Source organism: Tursiops truncatus, chromosome X (assembly GCF_011762595.2).
Source record: "Tursiops truncatus isolate mTurTru1 chromosome X, mTurTru1.mat.Y, whole genome shotgun sequence".
Taxonomy (NCBI): Eukaryota; Metazoa; Chordata; class Mammalia; order Artiodactyla; family Delphinidae; genus Tursiops; species Tursiops truncatus.
Genome location: NC_047055.1, coordinates 94,098,507 through 94,110,782, shown reverse-complemented (window position 1 = coordinate 94,110,782; position 12,276 = coordinate 94,098,507). Strand labels below are relative to the sequence as shown.

At 48.8% G+C, this 12,276-nt stretch overlaps 1 long non-coding RNA gene across 1 annotated transcript in view; it reads left to right on the top strand.

The window, feature by feature from the left end:
* The window catches only part of LOC117310415 (uncharacterized), a 261,394-nt gene that overhangs the window by 13,846 nt on the left and 235,272 nt on the right, over positions 1–12,276 (top strand). Inside the window, exons 4-5 of the long non-coding RNA XR_012329167.1 lie at positions 1,870–2,111; positions 3,405–3,516. This is a non-coding gene — a long non-coding RNA (uncharacterized lncRNA). The remainder of the gene's footprint in view (positions 1–1,869; positions 2,112–3,404; positions 3,517–12,276) is intronic.

Sequence of the window (12,276 nt, the reverse complement as noted above, 5' to 3'; positions counted from 1 at the left end):
GTCTCCCCAGTATCAATTCCCAGCCTGCAGTAGCATCAGCTCCCCTGTTGTAGGAGAAGGTATCCAGGCAGAGCATCAAAGATATGTGGGTGCTGGAGGAAGGAAGTTGTCAGAGTACAGAGAATTGTCTCACATAGCTGCCCGCGAACTCAGGCAGGTCCAGGGCGTAAGGAATGGGGCATCAATGGTGTCTGCCTTGGGGAGCAAACCTAAGGAAGAAACCTGTGCCTTGGAAGGTAGAACAGTGAAATGGGGGAGGGGGTACTATGCCACTGGAGATATCATGGTGCTGCTGGGTCAGGGTTTTCCTGAAGCCAGATCTAACTCTGGACTTTAAGGGTATGTGAACCAGTACATTCCCCAATCAGTATGTGAGCCAGTTTCCATGGGGATTTCTATGTCTTATCACGGAAAGCAGTTTTTACTACTCTACAGGTTAATTAGCTCAGCAATTCTTTGGATGTTGAATAATCTTACTATGAGAATTGAGATTGGCAGAGGTGCGGAGATTCTGTATAAGCGTTTCTCAGCCCCTCTATGTTTGATAGGATACTTCCCTCCTACTCCTGCCCCTCAAACAACAAAACGAACACGGCCTTTTTGGTTTTCAACCCTAGGTCAGTAGTAAAATAAGACTTAAGAAACACCCTGGGGAGTTTGGTTAGGATCTATTTCTGAATTGCACATGGTCCAGCCTGTTGACTGAAGCAAAGTGTAGACAGAAGCTACACCATCATTAAAGAAGGTGGGGTATATATATATATATATATGTATGCATATATGTATATATGTATATATATGTATATATATATGTGTATATATATATATATGAATATTATTCAGCTATTAAAAAAAAGAAGGGAATCTTGCCATATGTGACAACATGAATGGACCTTGAGGGCATTGTGCTAAGTAAGATAAGTCAGACAGAGAAAGGCAAATACTGTATGATCTCACTTATATGTAGAATCTACAAAACCAAACCAAACCAAACAAAATTCATAGAGAACAGATTGGTGGTTGCCAGAGGCAGGGGATGGGGGTGTGGGTGAAATGGGTGAAGGAGCTCAAAAGGTACAAACTTCCAGCTATAAAATAGGTCAGTCATAGGAATGCAATGTACAGCGTGGTGACTATGCTATACATTAATAATAGTTAAGAATAGTGCATTGCAGTATTTGAAAGTTGCTAAGAGAATAGATCTTAAAAGTTTTCACCACACACAAAAAATTGTGTAACTATGTATGGGAATGAATGTTAACTAGACTTATATCGTACTGATCGTTTCGCAATATATACAAATATGGAATCATTCTGTTGTATACCTGAAACGAATATACTGTCATATGTCGATTACATCTCATTTAAAAAAGAAAGACAGAAAGGAACCATCAGTCCGAAAGAGACCAGGGCAGGTATGGTAGGTTGTTGGGTCCCTAAACACCCATTTCAACTCTCCTCTTGCTGACAGTCTTTTAGAGCAAGGCTCTACGTTCAGTAACGCGCTTTCCCAGACATCTGTGCAGGAGAGGTGGCCGTGTGACTCCAGTCCAGCCAGTGGGACACAGTCAGAAGTCACCTATCATTGCCTCTTCTGCTGCTTTCTCCTTTGGCTGGAGTGAGGGGCTGGGGCTGGAGATGCACGCGTCATTGCCACGTTCCGAGGAGGGGGAGACAGGCAGGCTTCTTCTTGGCCTTCGTGGGCCACCCTTCCAGACCTGGACTCTATTACCCCGACTTCTTACTGCCTGAGATAAATCAGTGCCTTTACCATTAAGCCAACAGCCACGGTTGTTGAGTTTCTCTTATGGGCAGCTGAATGCAGTCCTGTGTGATACAGAATCATATAAGCCTCTTTACTTTTACCAGGATGTTCCTTTACCGCTTTCCCAAGGATCGTGGGCACGTGGGAGACCTCAGAGGGCCTAAACTGTGGCCAGGGCAACAGATGCAAACCAGGACAGATGAAAGTAGGTAGACTAGAGCTAAATGGCCGTGGGAGGACCTCTCCAAGCTTGTTTTTAAAAATCTTCAGGGAATCCAGGGGAGATCATACAGCCTTGGTGGTGAACCCGGAGCCAGTTCGTCCTCCTCATTGGTAGAGACTCTTGGTGAGTGAAAGTGCCCAGATTCCAATTCCAATGCATGGAGGGAGAGGGGTCCCCCGCGCACCTGCTCCAACAACAAGCAGTGCCTGGGACACCAGCTGGGTGTCCTACAGTTCAACTCAATTCTGACACCATCTACCTGGAGACAGCGTCAGATCCCACAGGTTAAGGGCTCAGTCCCACAAGACTGCCCTCTGCCTCAGATGCCAATTGCAAGTCCAGGTTGTCACCTGTGCCTCTGACCTACTGGCTATAAATCAGAGGTTCCCACGACCTCCTTCTTGGGTTCAATTAATTTGCTAGAGCAGCTCACAGGACTCAGAGAAACATTTTACTCACGAGATCACTGGTTTATTATAAAAGGCTACAACTCAGGAACAACCCGATGGAATTGATGCATAGGGCAAGGTGTGGGGAAAGGGCATAGAGCTTCCATGCCCTCTCTGGGCTCACCACTCCCCCCATGTCTCCACGAGTGCACCAACCTGGAAGCTCTCGAAACCCTGTCTTTTTGGGTGTTTATGGAGGCTTCGTTACACAGGCACGATTGATTAAATCATTGGCCATCAACGACTGATTCAACCTCCCTCCCCTCTTCCCTCCCAGGAGATCAGGGGGTGGGAATGAAAGTTCCAACCTGCTAAGCACAGGGTTGGTTCCTCTGGTGACCAGCTCCCATCCTTAATGAGGTGTCCAAAAGTCATCTCATTAACATAACAAAAGACACCTTTTATCACTCTCAGCACTTAAGAAATTCCAAGGGTTTTAGGAGCTCTGTGCCAGAAGGGGACCAGACCAAATCTGTGTTTCTTATTATAAATCACGAGATGACAGTGAATCTCTCTTGGACTCTACCAGCGCAGAATGAGCCATCAGACGCTAAACGACTATCCCAAGCTACACGATGGGGAACATCTCCCATTGCTCTAGGACCTGGGTGCTCACCAAACCCTTGTCCCACATGAAAAAGGCCTTTCGTTTTAGCTCCTGTGCTCTCAGGCACCCCCATCATTCTCTCCACTTCTCTTTACTGCTAGTTTATGGCATTGAAAAAACAACCATCGCGACAAATTGCCTTTTCTTCTTGCCTTTCGAGAAAGAAACCTAAGTGCTAGTATTATTTTCCACTTTTAATCACAGCTTGACAGAGATGGAAAGTTAAGTCGTGTAATTGCTTTTGTGTTTTGTACTTCTTTTCACTATTTTGGAAAAAAGAAATAGTTCAATGGATAAAATGTGGGTTTACACCAGACCCCAAACATCACGAGCATTAATGGCACCCATGTGTTATTCCAGAGAATGTGCACCTACTTTGTGGGAGGAAGAAAAAATACGGCGCTGCTCGGCTAGTGCACAGAGGAAACCAAAGAGTTCCAAAGGCATGTTTGGGGACAGAGAGCTGTTTCAGGTATCTCAAAGTAAAAAAGATATATTGTGTAAAAACTTAAGATGTAGATATTACCATGGGCGTACTTGCAGCAAGATTGCCTTCCCCAAACTATTAATTCATAAAACGTCTGTCTCCTGACTGGAAGGTGGGGGATGCCTGGAGGCACATCTGGCCCATCCCACCGCCTTCTGCCTGGATTGTCCACAAAGCCACTGGGCCAGCATGTGGCCCTCTGTGCAGAGGCCAAGACGAGAGGCTGCAGACAGGTGGGGCTGCAGCTTGGCCACAAAGCGCTCCCTACCGCCACCAAGAATGGAGCTGGGATGGGGCTCTCCACCCAGCACGAATCTTTCCCCATCTCTCCCGTTGCCAGAAGCCTCAGGTGGGCTGGGCTGGCAGAGGAATGAACTTAGCAGAGACCCACTTGGTTCCAGGAACCAAGACTTGATACCGCTGAATCACGATTGCCTGCTGGAAGGGACAGTGCAGGCTTAGTCTTTGTATGTGTGAATTTAGTGTCTGCTCGGGGGCTAGAATCAGAGTTGTGGTTGGACACATCCAGCCCCAGATTGTAAAGTGGGTAGGAATTTTTGCTTGGTCACAAAGTCTGGTGTGCAGACACTAATGCTCTTTATTTGCCTTTTTCGTTCTTTTTTTTTTTTTTTTTTTTTTCAGCCTCTAAATTTTTATTAACATGCATTTTTAAAAGCAAGCATCCATGCTAGTGTGTGTGGGGGGTAAGGGTGGGAGAGGAGGGCAGGGCAGGGCGAAGGAATTCTGCTTTATTGGTAATAAAATGCCAGAATTTTTTATTTATGTATTTTTAAAAAATTATTTATTTTTGGCTGCGTTGGGTCTTTGTTGCTGCGTGAGGGCTTTCTCTAGTTGTGGCGAGCAGGGGCTACTCTTCGTTGCGGTGCGCGGGCTTCTCATGGCGGTGGCTTTTCTTGTTGCGGAGCACGGGCTGTAGGTGCGCGGGCTCAGTAGTTGTGGCACGTGGGCTCAGTAGTTGTGGCACACGGACTTAGTTGCTCCACGGCCTGTGGGATCTTCCCGGACCAGGGATCGAACCCGTTTCCCCTGCCAGTGCAGGCGGATTCTTAACCACTGCGCCACCAGGGAAGCTCAAGCGCCAGCATGAACTAGAATTACCTTTGCTCTTGAGCTCTCGTTTCCACTGATGGTGAATACTGTCAGCGTGCCAATTCAACCCAGCTCAGCACTTCCTGTTTAAAGGTGGTCCCTCTCAGGGTGAATGTGGCACTCCCTCGTCCTCACATCCTCCTTCCCTTCTCCCAGGGGTAATCAAGGGCTGACCCCTGGTCCCGGCCTGAGGAAGGGGCCCACAGGCCACCATTGGTACTCGCTGACTTCTGCCCAATTGTGTTATTCATCTCCAGCTGCATACGAAACCACTCCAAAACTTACAACGAACACAATATTTATTTTTCCTGTAAAATCTGCAATTTGAGCAGGGCTTCGCAGATATTTGGTGTCAGCTGGGATAGCTTGAAGGCTGGGGGCCGGAATCTCTCCGAGGCCCCCTCAGACGGTGGCTGCCATCTGGGACCTCATCTGGGACCTCATCTGGGGCTGTCAGATGGAACGCCTACACGTGGCCTCTGCCTGTGGTCTGGGTTTCCTCACAACATGGCAGCTGGGTTCTAAGGGTAAATGAAGAGAGAGGGGAGGGGTGTGCCAATTTGCCCTTCATGACCTAGTCCTTAAAAATCGTGTGGTATCACTTCGTCACATTCCGTTTGTCAAGGTGGTCACAAAAGCCCGCTGAACTTCAAGAGGTGGAGAGGAAGACTCCACCTCTTGAGGGGGGAAATGGCACATACTAGAAGAGCATGTGAATTCATAAGTGTTGTAGAGGCCACTCTCCAACTACGGTCTGCTACACCCTCTCTTCTCCGTGCATTGGCCGTTGATCTTTTTAGAGCTGCCACCATCTCTGGTTCATTAAGTCCACTCTAGTTCCCTCACCGCTACCCAGAGGCCTCTTGGTGTTCCAGCCTCACAACCACGTCTGTGCCCATCTTGGGGATGGAAACATTTATACAGCTCTATTTCCTCATGCTTGAGAACGCTGTTGGCCTCCAGGCCTCCTGGGCTGTAGCTGCCCTGCGGCTCCGGCACCACGTTGGATGTGAGGCTTCTCCGTGTAGCTTGCAACCATCCCTGGTCTCCTCTGCTTGAGCCCCAGCCTTCTGGTGCCCATTCCAGCCGGCAGGGAAGAGGCAGCTACTCTTCTGAGGGCAGACTCCACATTCAGGGCATTTATTGTAAATTGTATCCACCGTTTCATTTTACCCCTTATTGGCCAGAACTTTGTCACATGGCCACATCTAACTGGGAAATGTAGACCTTATTCTGTCAAACCGTGGGTTCAGTGAAAAACTGGAAGTTTTTTTCTCAAGGGAGAAAAGAACGGGTTTTTCAGGAGAACTCCTATCTTGACAACAGAGGCAGCATTTAACCTGAGAGCTTCAGGGTGAGTCAGAGTCAGCAATGATAGAACCAGGGGAAGAGTATTTTAGGCAGAGGGAACAGCAAAAACAGAGGCTCAGAGGCAGGAAAGAGCATGGCCTATTCGAGGTACAGGAGTGTAATTAGTGAAGGGTGTGACCTGTGGAAGTGAGGGCAGGTAGACAGGAGGAGAGAGATGAGATGAAAGGAAAGGGGTAACTACCAGACCATGCGGGGCCATGTTGGCTAGGATCAGTAGTTTGGATTTTATTCTAGAACACGTTTCCGAACGGACCCTTTGATGTCTACAGTTCCCACAATTAGCAATTTTTTTTTTGGTGCAAAAGTCCATTCAACACAAATATTTATTGAGCGCCTACTCACGACAGGAAAACAGAAGGCATGTGGCAAGGTAGGAATAGCTTAATATTTGGAGTATTAGCATTTAGAAGGTACCCAGTTTGGTCAGTGTATTAGCTGAGTATCCCTGGGCAAATTACTTAACTTCTCTGAGTCTCAGATTCCTTGCTAGGCAACGTTGTGAGTTTTTAACAATATAATGCGTGTAAAGGTTCATGGTGAACTCTAAGGAGCCTCGTGTACACTGTGGTTATTGAGATATTGTTACAATATTGGTGTAAGTTCATCACACTCTTTCTGGAGTACCAAAGGGCCAATCTGAGGGTAGGTGGTGGAGGGGAGAGGATGGATATAGAGAAGGACCCAGCAGGGAGAGGGCTGAAGGGAGGGCCCCTGGCATGGTCACCAAGCACTGGGCCCTGAGGTGTGCAGTTAAGGAGGGACAGCAGGGGATACCAATGAGTCACTCTGGCAAAACTGATGCCCATCTCCGCATCCCCTCAGCCCGTCACTATTGATGCCCATCTCCGCATCCCCTCAGCCCGCCTCTGAGTTCACCTGCAGGTACGCTGAGCTCTTTCTAGAAAGCCTGCAGGGCTCGTCTCTCTTTTCTTCTCAGCCTATGGACTTTCTTTGGCATCAGGGATCTTGCTGGAAGCATGCAACCTGGAAATGCCATGGAGTTAGCATCCTGGGGAAATTCTCAACCCTGCTACCCCAAGTTGGGTGTTTGGAACGGGGGACGTGTTCTCATGTGTGCCCCACATGGCCTGTCAGGGGCTCCCGGGTGGGGTGGAGCAGCTGCCCTCAGTGGTAACTTGCTCATCAACACCCCCTGAATACGCTCTCCTCTTTATCTCACCTCCCCACTCCCTCACCGTGCTTCCCGGGGTCACCTTCCCAATAAGCGACCTGCACCCAAATTCTCATCTCAGGCTCTGCTTTGGGGGGAACCTCGGGCAGCTCTCCATTCCCGACCCCCTTCCCCGATACGTAAGGCGAAAGGGCACAATTATAGGTGGCCACGTGACCCACTGCCAGGTATTGGCTCATAAGCCAAAGTCTTTTGGAAACTTTCTTGGAAAGCTTTCACTTCTTTATAAAAGGAACAGATATTTTTGGGGCTGGAATACCTCCCCCACCTTCCTGCCTTGACCATGAACACGCTTTTAGAGGTGCTGCAGCTGTCTTGAGGCCAGAAGGGAAGGCCAAGAGGATAACAGAAACGCTGGTGTCCCTTATGTATTAAGTCACCGGGCTCACATCTATAGACAGCTAATTCTAGACTTCTTCTTTTGTAAGGAGTATAACCCCCGGGTTTGTTGAGGACGCCGTTCACGGAGTGCTTGGTTACTTGCATCCTAATGCAGACCTAACTGATAGCAGTTGCTCAGGGTGCCAAGGTCAGTGGTGGCTGCAACCTAGATTTTCAAGTCGTGGAGCCGGTGAGTCAAGCTGCTCTGCAGCAGGCTGGCAAATGTTGGAGCAGCACAGCCGCCCCTGCCCCGCCAACTCCCACTCCTGTTCTTGCCTCTCTCCAAATCCCACGGCTTCTCCCAAGCGGGATGGACGAGGCTCCTCTTGGGAATTCTCAGGCTTAAAGGTTGAGGAATGCAGGTGGCCTCGGAGACCCCAGGCAAGTCTCTGACCTGCGTCACTCACCTTCCAGCCTCTGTTTCCTTCTTTCTTACTTCAGATTGACAGAGAGAGCAAGGTCTGAAGCGAAAGGATAAGAATCTATCCAATTAGGGGGACAATTCCCTGATTCCCCTGTCATTTACATTTCTTCTTTACTTTCTGTCTCGTTTTGTCTTAGAAAGCAAGCCCGTGAAAACTAGGCTTGGGATTTCTTTGGACTGAATTGCGTACGGTTGTTCACTGGTACTAACTGAGAGCCTGGATTGCCCCGGGCTAGGGGAAAATACCAAGGAGATGGAAGGCCTGTCCTGTCCTAAAACGGGGCCCAGTCTAGTTGGAGGCAATGGAACCTCCCAAGAGGGCCTATAGTTCAGGAGGCGTGATCGCATAGGGGTCCACGAACATATGTTCTGGAATGGATGACCTGCATCGAGCAAGGTACTTAACGTGTGTGTGCCTCAGTTTCTTCCTCCGTAAAATGGAGAGAATCATTGTACCTAATCCTTGGTGCCATTGGTGCAAATTAAGTGAATTAGCCGTGATGATGACGATGATGATGATGATGAAAGTTATGTGTTCATTCACAGTGCCCAAGGCAGTGCTTTGCACATTCGAAGCTCCAGGAACAGTTTCCTTTACCCAACACCTATTTATGAGTATTCAGTACATACCAGGCGCCGTGTTAGGTGCTGGAGGTACAGTGGCGAATTAGACAGATAAGGCACCTGTCCTCATGGTCTGCCAGGGACAAGGACATGAAAGTCATTACACCAGTGACAAATAAGGACTCCAGTCAGAGGGCCTGGCCCGGGTCCAGGCCTTGGGGTGTGAAGGGGGTGGGCTGCTGAAGCCCAGACGGAGCGCCCCTAAGTGGAGGCTGGAACGGGGTCCAGATCCTGTGCACCTGGAGGGTTAAGTGTAGGCAGACAATCAAGGTCACATATCAGTGATTGGGTTCAAACTGGTGGAGAATTCTGGCACGGGGACACAGGGCAAGGTGTGTGAGAACCACACCCCGGGCCTCCTTCTGACCTCCTCTGCCTTGCCCCCTGCCCATCGGCAGTGTGGACGGATCCGGGGCCCCCGCGGGAGCCAGGCGACGATCTCCTGCAGGCAACAGTTCTGATCCAGCCGTGTAGGAAGATTAGCAATGGAAGATTAATTTCTCCTTGTCATTTCCCCAGGGGCCTTAAGCAATCTCGGGGGCAATTTTCCTCGCCTAGAACACCGCCCTCGGGAAGCTGGCTGGGATGGGCTGCGGTGAGGCGCCGGGTGAAGGACAGCCCTCGAGTCCCAGCTTCGGAGCTGGGTGGCGAGCCAGAGAGAAGTGTGCCCGCTGAGCAGTCATCGCCGTCCTGTAATGGACGCTGAACAAAAGAAAGGGAAAGCACGAGCATCGCTTTGCTGTGCGGGCTCTCCATTTGGCTAAGGAGTGTGAAGGACGCTGGAAACGGAGCTCCCGGACTTTCGGTGCTGACAGCCGCAGGGAGCCGGCAGTCTTTGTCTCCAAAGAGATTTCTTTTCACAGTCGCGGCTTTGCCTGGAGGGCGGGGTGCTGAATCCAAGGCCACAGTTTCTCCTTCCTGCTAAAGAGAAGGAAGAGGGCAGGGCTGTCTTGTGCTCTCCCACGGGGGAGTCTGAGGTCAGATCTTAGGAAGGACTTCCAGGTCAGAAGGGTAGTCTTCACCCTGGATTTCCATTAGAGGCTCTTCAGTGAGACCCAGAAAACTGTTGTTTGGCATGAATTGGGAGATGCTTAGGCTGGAGGGTCTAGGAATTGTCTGAAGGTTGGGACAGGGTGCGTCCCACAGACGATTGTGTTTCCCGGCCACCAAGTGGCTGTGCCCTTCAGCCACTCAGCTGCACCCCATGCTGGGCCATGGATCCCCCCGCCATTGAACCTTTATTGAGCACTGATGGTGCTTAAAATAGGGCTCCACCAGTGTGACGTTGGATGTGGTATTAACCTCTCAGACTCCATCGCTTCATCCCTAAAATGGGCTTGATAACGTCTTCCTCGCAGGCAGATGGACAGCAGTGAGCTAACGTATGTAAGGCAGCCAGCATACATGGCCATTGCTTCGGACAGGGTGCCTTCAGCTGCGACGAACGGAAGACCCAGCTAAGAGTGGCTTCACAAAATGGGACTGCGTCTCACAAGAGAACTCCTGAGGCAGGTTCACTTTGGGGGGTGGGCTGGGGGCGGGGGTAGCATCTCTCTGCTCCACTACCCTCGGCTTGTTGGAGGTGACGATCCTCATGGTGTAAAGATGACTAAAGCAATTCCAGACATCACAGGCTCAGTTTAAAGAAACTGACACCTCCTTTTCTGTGGGTAGTGCATTCTACTTCCAGTCTCATTGTCTAGGACTGGGTCACAAGGCTGTGCTCCACCAATCTTTGGTAAAGAATATGAGGTCATCATGGTTGGCTTGGATCAAGCGTAACTCACCCCCTAAGAATGCGAGGGGGTCCCCTTCCCTGATCACACTGCAGGATGAACACCAGAACAAAATTTGGGCTTGGCCATCGAGGAGGATGCAGTGACCTTGAGGGCATAGAAGGAGAGAACGGACCCTTGGATAAGCAACCTGTAGTTTTGGCCACAATTACCTGCCTACCTATTTGCCTTTTTATCCTTTTTTCTTTTTTCTTTTTTTTTTTTGCCTTACCAGGCAGCATACAGGATGTTAGTTCCCCGACCAGGGATCGAACCTGTGTCCCCTGTAGTGGAAGTGCGGAGTCTTAACCACTGGACCGCCAGGGAAGTCCCTACCTTTATATGCTTGACCGTATGTCATATTTCCTTGAATAGAGAGAGTATAACCCCTTGCTGGCAGGAACCTCTTGGTTTTTCTATTCCCCAGCCCCAGGCACATAGTAGGTACTTCATAAACATTTGTTATTGATGATGATGACGTGTATCAATGATTTCAAACATCATGAAGCAGCAGAGTTTGTACATATTTCTTTTTTTGAGAGCGGGAAGGGACTTTAGGAAACAAAATATAATTTTTGAAGCAGTACCTCAAGCATTATTCTGAAATTCATTATGAGATCAAGGAGGAGATACTACAGAGAAACAAAAGTATGTTGTTGTCTGGTGAGAGGAAGTCAGGAGAAAAAAATAACCAACATACATCTAAGGAAATATATATATATACACATACAGACTTTTTTTTTGGGTCCAGCTTTCACTTCCTGCTTTACCAAAGTAATCTACACTGAGAATTCCGCCCCCCCCACCCCCCCACCCCGCCCCATAGTAAAGTGTTTTTTTACAGTTTGGTTAACCAAACAAATCAATAGTGGCACCCAGTGGCTAGAAGGGTTAATCAGGGAACAGCAGTTTCTTTTTGCATCTCAGTTTTATCAACCAGAGCTGCATTTTAAAATTAAACCACTGAGTCAAACATTGAAGGAAATGTCTCTTTGGGCTTTGACTCTGGTAGCACTTTTTTCCCACGCCTCCTTTCCTCTTAGCAGCCAAGATCTTGTGGGCTCATCCTCCACCTTGGAGCCCAGAATTTGGTGGGGGGAGGGGTCTTAGAAAAGCCTCTGTTGTCTGGCACGGGTATGGGGATTGTTAAAAGCCTGTTTATTCTATGTCCTCTCTAGAACCAAGCGTGTGTAATTATGTGCATTGCTGGAGTTCCAGGTCTTTCCTCCAGAGGACATTCACCCCTAAAGTTGCTGACGTCTGGTCCTTACCGGATTTCAGAAGGCAAGCGATCCAGAGGAAACCAAGACCTCTGCCAGTTAACAGGATAACCAATTAACCAAACCAGTGAGAGGGAACACGGGAATGCCCGTATCTAGCCTTGGAGTTCCATCTTCATTCTTCTAGCAGTTAGCAGGGAGAACATGTGACATAGGCCAGACTGGTAATTCCTTACTCACTAGGCTTTGCAAGGTTCTAAGTCCTATTTATTGAGCTGCATGGACTGTGCCGCTGCCTCAGAAGGGAAGGTAGGCCCAAGTTACACGCTGACATAGGAACGAATTATTTTGTGTTCCAAACAAGATCCCCATGGCAGAGGCCATTCACTGTCCCTAAATAGCTCTTCCCCTCCTCCCCGCTATTTATAAGTAATAAAGTAATAGAATTTTAGCTGGGCACATAGCCTCCTGGAGAAAAAAAAATTTTTCCCCAGCTTCCTTTGCAGCTAAGTGTGGCCATGTGACTAAGTTCTGGTCAGTGGAATGTAAGTGGAAGCCTTGCATGCAACTTCTGGGAAGTGGGAAGTATCCTTAAAAGGAGTGGTCTTTCTCTGTTCCTTCTAACATTTGCTTAGAATCTAGTCCTGA